The 9,917-nt window shown below is 33.6% G+C and overlaps 1 long non-coding RNA gene across 1 annotated transcript; it reads right to left on the bottom strand.

The window, feature by feature from the left end:
• Window positions 1-7,759: 7,759 nt before the first annotated feature.
• Window positions 7,760-8,492, bottom strand: LOC132110102 (uncharacterized). Its single transcript, XR_009424585.1, has 2 exons — window positions 8,225-8,492; window positions 7,760-8,106 (listed from the first exon to the last, which is right to left on the bottom strand). It is a non-coding gene; the product is annotated as an uncharacterized LOC132110102 (long non-coding RNA).
• Between the last annotated feature and the right edge of the window lie 1,425 nt (window positions 8,493-9,917).

Raw genomic sequence — 9,917 nt, 5'->3', positions numbered from 1 at the left:
ATTTATTTTTTGCACCCTCGGATTCCAGATTTTCGATGGAAAGCTTATTTATAAAGCTTTCCAGATGAAGATGATGTATAAATCTGGTCCAGGTGGTCCAGGGTCACAAATGTTGTTCTTTTAAATTCTTTTAAAATATATTAAAATAAAATATATTATTTGTGGTCAAATAAATGTAGCCTATATGAGCATAAGAAACTTCATTTAAAAAGTGTTCATACATACATTCATAGGTCTACATGTGGCTTTGAGACAAACAAGAACAGAAGGTTCAAAAAATGGAACCGCAAATAATTTTAAAATTCATATAATATAATTTGAATCTGATTTTATCCTTAACTCATACTTTTAGTATATTTGCTCATTTATTTTCTTTACGCCACTTCTATGTCCATTTTTCAGTTATGTTTTCTAAATTCATTTAAGATAGATCTTTTTCCTTAATCATTTGTCAATTTACTTCCTTACACAAATCTTCATATTTGTGAAATGAGAACAAGCTCAGCTTATGTTCATCTTTAACGAGAAACCGCTGTTTTTCTGACAATGCTGATTGTTTAACAGTTACCAAAACATACTTGAACATACGAAGTTGTATGTACAAAAACATTCATATGCTTTAAAATGGGATTATTGTATTATATGTATTACTTGTAGCCTATGTGCATTAATATCTTTTGAAGGTTCAAGGTGGATGCTTGTGCAATACTAGACCAGCAGATGGCGATGTTTCTTTTTTTTCCAGTGTGACTGGTGCCCTCTTTGGTAGCATAGTGCAATGCAGGAATTTCATACATGATATTATGAAAGCATAATTAATTAAATTACAAGTTCAAATATTAATTTACTGGCCTTCCATCTGGGGTGATTCCGTGGCTTCGGCATGAGAAGCTGGGATAGGCTCCAGCATCCCTGCAACCTTATATAGGACAAGCGCTTTGGACATTAGAGGTGTTATAATGAGAAGACTTGAAATAGTATATCTTAACTTTAAATAAAACGAAGTACCTATCTGATTTCGGACTGCACCTGGTGCTCTTTATATATAAAAAGACACTTCATAATTTTGAGAAATATTTAAACCATTTCTTAATTCACCCCTCTTCAAGTAAAGTTCTGTTTCCTTACACTTAACTTAAACTGCAATGAAAAGGGAATCGTTTTTAAAAATATATAAATTAAATATGAAATCGAATCAAGTATTCAAACTCAAAAATATATGAATAGCATTTGTAATCTGCAAAATTCAGTCAAACTCTTTTGACAGATTCCCATCTGCTCTAAATGCTACAGCACACGCTTATCCATGCAACCACTGTATTGTTGCAAATCCGAAGATAAATATCCTTTCACGAGTCTCATTAAATCTCATTTAATCAAGTGATTTTGCAATTCCTCTGAGCTGGAGACATCAGAACGTGCTTGTTGTCTGATGTCAGAGCTGGCAGGAAGCTGAGAGCTCCATCCATAACCTTCAGTCTGGCTCCAGCTCCTTCCATTAACCTTTGAGCTGTAAATGCTAGCTAGCAGTTAGGAGATTTGGGGCCAGAGTCCATTGATAAGGTCAGTCAGACATCCAATTTACCTCATGAAAAGGCCAGAAGCAAACCAACAGACTTTCCACCTCTTTAGTGTCTTGTCAGCTTACACTAACTCACCGTTGTGTTCCTCAGATCAGCCTCTCACAGATTGAAATTGCACTCGCGGTTGTACAGTAGTAGCCCAGAGTGCAGTCTGGACGATGGGGCGGGGCGACACGTTGGCGGTTATTGGTTTATCATTAAGATTATTTTTTTTTTTTTTTTATTTTTTTTTTTATTGAAAGTATGTACAAAAATATTACAGAAAAAAACAGGCATCAAAAACAGAAACCCCAAAGATGATTTGAAAAAAAAAAACAAATAAAAAAATAAAATAAAAGGAGACATTCACAGGACGCCAAATACAGATTCATAATATCTTACAATAGACATAGCTTTTGAATTTTTTTTACAATTTTAAGAGACTTCATTAACAGAGTGAGTTCGTTAGAGAAAACCTTGTATAAAGGAGGAGATTTTGACAATCTACATTTATGAATGAAAAATTTGCCATTCAGGATGATAAAATTAACAAAATTATGAATATTTTTATCATCATTCTTAAAGTAGCAAATAATATCTTTCACATTCAATGTTATCATTAGATTAGTTTTAACTGAAAAAGTAAAAAAACAATCTTTCCAAAATGACTTTACACTCTGGCAATCAACAAACAGATGATTTAAAGATTCCTCACAGTTGTTACAAAAGGAACATTCTTTCCCAATATCCATAAAATTAGAAAGCCACATATTAGTTGGATATATTTTGTGTAAGATCTTCAGGTGAATTTCTCTTACTTTGTTAGAAATACAAAATTTGTAAGGGAGCAGCCATGCTTTTCTCCAATTAACATCTCTTAAAATGGAATTCCAGTAAAATTTCCCTCTTGGAGTAACTCTCTTTTGTTCATTAAATACTTGTCTTATATCTTTGTTAGTACATTTTTTATCAAAAATATATTTACCATTTATAAGGAGATCGTAATCTTTATTTTCAACTTTATAATAAGTCAGGTGGCTGCATATTAAATTAATAAGCCCAGAGGGAATAGCTTTGGTTACTACAGAAAATTCTTTAAATTTTATAGGAAAGTTGAATTTGGACAAAAAAGAATCATAAGAGTGAATTTTTAAAGATGAATCAAATAAATCACTTAAATACATTAACCCATGATCCAACCATTTCTCAAAAAATAAACTCTTGCCTTTAACTGTAATCAATTCGTTGTTCCATATTTTCATTCTGTGAGGAGAAAAATTATGCACAAAGCACAATTTCCAGGCCAAGAGTGCTTGCTCATGGAATTTAGACGGTACAAAATTGCAAGTTAACAGAAATTTAAGACCGCCGACCTTCTTAAAAACATTATGTGGAATAAAAGACCAAATTGAATCAGTATCAATAACACACCTTTTGATCCAATTAATCTTAAAAGTATTGTTCATATCTACATAATCCAGCATTTCAAAACCTCCTTCAGATTTCTTTCCAACTAATACGTTTGTTTTAAGATAGTGGTGCTTATTTTTCCAGCAAAAATTAACTAATAACCTATTAATTTCTTTACCAGTAGAATCTTGAACAAATAAAGACAGCCCAGGAAAAATGAATCTGGATAAACCTTCTACTTTTGTTAATAAGGTTCTGCCTAAAATAGATAAATCCCTTCTTAACCAATTGTCAAAAATCATTTTTGTTTTCTTAATCTTGTTATTAAAATTAAGATGCTGTCTAACTGTCAAATTTTTAGATATATAAATTCCTAAATATTTAACGTATTCTTTCACTGGAATGTTAAACATTGAATGTTCAGAAGAATCATGTACTGGAAGAATTTCACATTTTGTAATATTTAACTGGAGACCTGAGGCATCAGAAAAAGTTTGAACTAATTTGATTGCATTCTTAATTTGAGTCTTATCCTTTAGAAATAAAGTTGTATCATCAGCCAATTGTGATATTTTTATTTCTCTATTAAATAATGTTATACCATGTAAATTTGGATTTTTAACTATACTAATCGCTAATAGTTCCACAACAATTAAAAACAAAAATGGGGAAATTGGGCAACCCTGCCTCACTCCTCTGTTGATAGAGAATCTTCTAGAAGTATTGTTCTGTAATATAACGGAACTATTAATGCCTTTGTAAAACAGTCTGAATGAATTTATTTCCAAAACCAAATGCATGTAAACTCTGTAATAAAAATTGGTGATCAATTGTGTCAAACGCCTTATAAAAGTCAAGAAATAAAATGAGTGCATCTGAATTAACAAATTGGTTATAATCTAACAGGTCCAATATAAGCCTAATATTTGAACTAATGTGGCGTTTCGCCATAAAACCAGTTTGAGATTCTCCAATTATCTTATTTAAACCACTCTTTAATCTAGTAGCATAAACTAAGGCTAAAATTTTATAATCAATGTTTAATAATGTTATTGGTCTCCAGTTGTCAATGATCAACGGGTCTTTGTCTGGTTTTGGAATTAAACTGATAATACCTTGTTTCATTGTTGTGCTCATTTCTTTCTGTTCTAAACATTCTTTATACATGCTAAATAAAGGGTTTTCTATCAGATCCCAAAATGCACAATAAAATTCAACAGTTAACCCATCTGTTCCAGGGGATTTTCCTTTCTTCATTGAAAAAAGAGCTTTAGAGATTTCATCTTTGGAAATATCATCTTCACAATATTCACTATAATCATTAGAAACTGTAGGAACAAAAGGTTTAACTGTTTGTAAAAAAGTGCTTATTTTTTCATTGTCAGAATGGGAAGTATAAAGTTTTTCATAAAAGGAATACACAAAATATGTTATATCTGAAGGATTATTAGAGATTCTTCCATTTATATTCAAAGATGAAATAGAGTTTCTTGTATAATTTCTTTTTTCAAGAGAAAAGAAATAACTAGTATTCCTTTCCCCCTCCTCAAACCATTTGGCTCTTGATCTCACATAAGCACCTTTAGCTAGTTCTATATATAGATTATCTATTTCTAAATTAAGAAGATATAATTTAGATTTGTCATCTTCAGATAGAATATTTTGTTTGATTAAAGTATTAAGTTGCTTGGTTATCTCTGTAATCTTCCTAAGTTTATTTTTCTTTAATTCTTTACCTCTTCTCATAGCAATTACCCTGACTTTAAATTTAAATAACTCCCACCTTTGAATAAAATTTAAATTATTATTTACAAAAATATTTGCTATCAATTTAACTTGTTCCACAAAATAATTGTCAGAAAGTAGACTGTTGTTAAATTTCCAGTATCCACGAATCATACTACTCTTACACCCATCAAAAAAGATTGATATCAATTTGTGATCTGATAGAGGGGCACAAGTAATTTTTGTTTCTGAAACATAGTTGATTAAGTCAAAAGAAATCAACCAGTAATCTATTCTTGATTTTAAAGAAAAAGTGCTATTATTCCAAGTATAGTCACAACAATTGGGATTCAAATATCTCCACACATCAGAAACTTGTAATGTGTCAGTTATAAAATCAAATAAATCTGAAATTCGTGAACTATGTTTGGGTGGAAAGCGGTCAACTGAATCGTCTGGAGCATCGTTGAAATCACCACCAATAATTACATATCCATCCTTATACTTCTTCTTTAAACCTGTTATTGTTTCACAAATCTTCTTAAACATTTCTAAATTGTGTACTCGAACATTAAATCCATAGACATTGCAAATTATTAAAGTGGAATTGTCCAGTTTAACAGTCAGTATAATCCATCTTCCATTGTCTGAACGAATAGACTCCAAAACATTGCCCTTGAATTTGTTAAAGAAAATTGTGACACCTGCTGAGTGATTGGATCCATGACAAAAAATTGCATAATCTCCCCATTGGGTTTTCCAAAAATTCGAATCAGAGTCACAAGAATGAGTCTCTTGAAAAAAAAGTATTTGAGCTTCTGTATGTCTCCCAAAAAGAAATATAGCTTTTCTTTTAACAGCATCACGAATGCCTCGAACATTTAAAGAAATTAAATTGAACTTACCAAACTTGTAATCAGCCGTTACAACAAACTAACTAATTAACCAATATAGAACAAATACCTTTGGAGAAAGTGAAAACTGAGAAAGCATGAAACATTTCGTCAATCACAACACTTGCGTTAACCCCGATATGTATCCATAACTGGTGACGGGCACCATTCGCTCAGGTAATGTCAGGAACACTGATGCGCAGGCCTTCAATGTAGGCAAATCCTCCTCGAAAGCCGGCCTTCTTGCCCTCATCTCTCGCACGTTTCACCAGTGGCCATGCTTTTTTTCTTGCGGCTCGTTCCTCCGAGGACAGATCTTCTTTGATGTATAGCCCGTTTTCCTTCAGATAGTGGTTGTCTTTGGCTTCTCTCCACACTGTATCTCGATAAAGACGCATGGCGAACTGTATAATTATCACTCTGGGGTGACCATCACCTCTTCTCTGTCCCAGTCTATGAACTGAATCCACGACATCTGGAAGTTTGTGCGCAATCTTTGGAGATACTTTGGAAAGGATATTGATAACAATATCTCGTGTGTTACTCTCCTTGTCTGGATTACTTTCCTTTACCCCGTAAATCCTGAGATCCCATCTTCTTTTGTAGTTCTGCATCCCCATACACTCCTCCTTCAGTTGCTTATTTTCTTGCTGCAACGCAGCAACATTTTTTTCAAGTTTCAGAATCTTCTCTTTATGGGATCTGCTCTCACGTAACAGTTCACTTACGGTTGTAGAAAGAGAGGTAATAGAAGAAGCTGTATTTTCCAAGACCCTCTCCATGGACTCGACTCTCTGAAATGTACCATCACATTTCCATGTGAGTTCAGCGACAGCATTAATGAGTGAATCAATTTTCTCATCAATGTTCATCTTTAATTTCCCCTTTTTCCCCAGTGGACTTTTACTTGGAGTGCATGGAAAAGAAGTCGCAAATTCTTCTTCTGTGTCCATCTCGTCGACACTTTTGCATTTGTCAGTCGCCATGTCTGTATTAACCTGAGCCTTATCCCTGTTTCTTTTCTTACCCATATGAGCCTGACAAACCACACAGTAGAAGAAGAACAACTAAACTAATAATCAATTAAATTTATCAGGGTTTTCAGAAGTAGTTTCATGTTAATCTCTTAATTGCCTGACAACACGCTCAAAACGTGTCTGCACAGAAGAACGCCATCTTGGCCCCCCAAATCTCGTTTATCATTAAGATGAGCTTATTGGTGTACAGATGAGTGACGATTTTACAGCTTATTGGTATAGAGAATTATGACGCTGTGAGCAGGATTGGAATGCGGAAGTAGACACTCGGATGAATAAACTTTTAATATAAATTAAAAAGCGAATATAAATGTTGTGTTTTTGCATTTATTGTTGCGTTTCCACAACATCCCGTATAAATACAAAGAGTTTTGGATTACGACGAACAGAACAGATATAAATGGTCTAATTTAGACCAATTACTCCCTCAACGGCTGTAGACGCTACCTCGCCATTACTCGATGGTTTTTGAAAATGACACGGCAATATAATGCGAAGCATGGTTATGTAGATAGTCATGGAGTACCTTGATTTATATATTCAAATTAATATATATATATATATATATATATATATATATATATATATATATATGTGTGTGTGTGTGTGTGTAACAAATTGTCACCAGTCTCTGAAAGTCACCAATAATATACTGAACATTCCCTTAGCCCCTACGAAAATTTACCATGTTTCTGCTACAAAAACTATAGTTAAACTATGGTGTTTTTATAATTACAGCACATGGTAATTAATATGCCAACAAATATTTTTACTACAATAAATCCATGGTTACTTTTTGCAAGGAAGGAACTATACAGGTTCTAAAGAACTTGCCCCAAAACACTCGTCACTTTCTGTTATTTGTTTTCTGAACTGCACTGCTGAAAACCTCATTAATCCTGAATTTATTTAGTTACCCGCTTCTATATAAAAACATAATACATTTAATCACCCCTTTAAACACTTCATTGTTTATCAAAATCATTGGTAATTGAAAAATTACACTGAATTGTCACAACTAAATTAAGAATTCATTATGAGCAATGCATAGCAAATGATGTTACCATCAAATTTGAGAAACCTTAAAGAATGATAGACTTATATAAATGACTGAAACCTGTTGTCATGCACGTGTTTGCCATAGCTTTTTTATTAAAACATTATACACTGCAAAGTTTAACTTTAAATGACATCAATTAATACATCAAATCCAGTTGATCTCAGTTCATTCTCTATTTCCCTTCAATGAACACACAAATGTGTTTCATGCCGCAAAAAAAAAAAAAAAAAAAAAAAAACAGTCCTTGGAACAAAATCCTGTGTAAACAACAGCCCAGAAGATCACCACGCCGGCCTCTTCCCTGTACCCTGGTGGGTTAAACTTGAAAAGGGCTCTGCACTGCAAGCATTCCCTGATGCTGTACATCCATCTGAACTCGTTCTGGTAGACAGGAGGACAGTTCTTCCAGTTGGCCACAACTTATAGTGTAAAGACAAAATACAGGAAAGATGATAATAATAATAATAAAAAAAGTTTAACAGCCTCATACTGCAAAGTTTAAATGGAGAATGAGCATTAAACAGGGGGAAATCTTACTGTCTAGCCAGGCAAAGTGTGCCGCTTTCCGGAAAACTTCTTGAGTGACCACATCCCTAACCCATCTGCAAACCAGAGAAAGTGTCAAATATGCAGAGTCACCCGCTGACAAAATAACTTCACTGAGGATTTCCGGGGGAAGCTGTTGAATCAAAAACATACATAGGTTTATTTATACAAGTATATTAAAGTTATTAAACATTATATAAACACTGACTACAGACAACCTTGCTTTAAACAAACTCTATAGATTGTTGTCACAACTGCATACTCAGTTCTCTCTCCACCCTCAATACCACGACTTAGGTGTCCTTGAGCAAGGCACCGAACCCCCAACTGCTCCCCGGGTGCTGCAGCATAAATGGCTTCCCACTGCTCCGGGTGTGTGTTCACAGTGTGTGTGTGTGTTCACTGCTCTGTGTGTGTGCACTTCGGATGGGTTAAATGCAGAGCACAAATTCTGAGTATGGGTCACCATACTTGGCTGAATGTCACTTCACTTTCACTTTCACTTCTTTTATAATACCACTAATAAAATGTTAATATATACAGTACTGTGCAGAAGTATTAGGCATGTTAGTATTTTCACATTGAAAAAAAATAGTTATAAGCCAATTATTTATATCTTTTGCTGTAGTGTGTCAGTAGGATATATTAGTTTACATTTCCACACATTCATTTTTGCCATTAATTGTAATAATCCAGTGAGATATTTGTATATATTTGTATGCATGATCCACATGAAGATCTTTTACATTGAATATAAATATTTCTGTCTTATATGGTGAACAAAATCCACATTAGATCGCAAACAGAAGTTATTTAAAACACTCGCTGCTGTCTGAAAATGAATTAAGATGAAATGTTTTTAAATGTCTTTGATGCTGATGTTAACTGATAGCTATACATGAAATAATCCACGGTGTTGACCAATATAGTACTTGTACATAATCCCAATTTCATATCTGAACAACCATGTAGCTGTAATAACTAAAATACCTCTGCATGTACACACATGTAATGATTAGTTCTTAATGAATGTATGTGCACAAATAACCTGCTTTGCTGGTCTCTGCCTGAAGACATTGTCTTTTGAATGGTGAAGTTCCTCCCCTCAGTGGTTGAGCTCTAAAAGAACAAATGTCGAGGTAGGTATATTGCTAGATATAGTACAGAGTAATGTTTCATGTAGCAACATTCAAACAGCTACATACATTTGCGGAGTGAAGCTGTCCAGGAGAACAGAACACCACCACCTCCTGATCATGTCATCCTGAAAAATAATAATAATAATATACACACAATAATCATGCATGTCTGTTCAAATAACTTGACAAATGTAATGGCATACCTCTGTAAAATCAAACCTAAGAACTAAAGCCATGTACAGAGTGTACTGTTACAATCCACAAAGAACAATAAAATGAGCAATTTATAACAATTATTAACAATAATTATTCAAATTGAACGTACCATGGATAAATAAATGATCGAACATCTTATTTAATATTATAAGATATTTACACAACCACTTTTACTCACCTCATGCAATCAACGTGGAATAGCGTTATTACCATAGACTGTATAAAAATATGGAGACCGTAGACTACTGAAGAGAGTTTTTGAAGCCTAAAGTGTGTAGAGCGGGCCGTCGCCATCTTGGCAGCGCGTCACCGCGCGACTCTCCCGGACA

The sequence above is a fragment of the Carassius carassius genome, chromosome 29 (assembly GCF_963082965.1).
Source record: "Carassius carassius chromosome 29, fCarCar2.1, whole genome shotgun sequence".
In the NCBI taxonomy this organism is placed as follows: Eukaryota; Metazoa; Chordata; class Actinopteri; order Cypriniformes; family Cyprinidae; genus Carassius; species Carassius carassius.
This window is presented reverse-complemented; position numbering and strand designations above follow the sequence as displayed.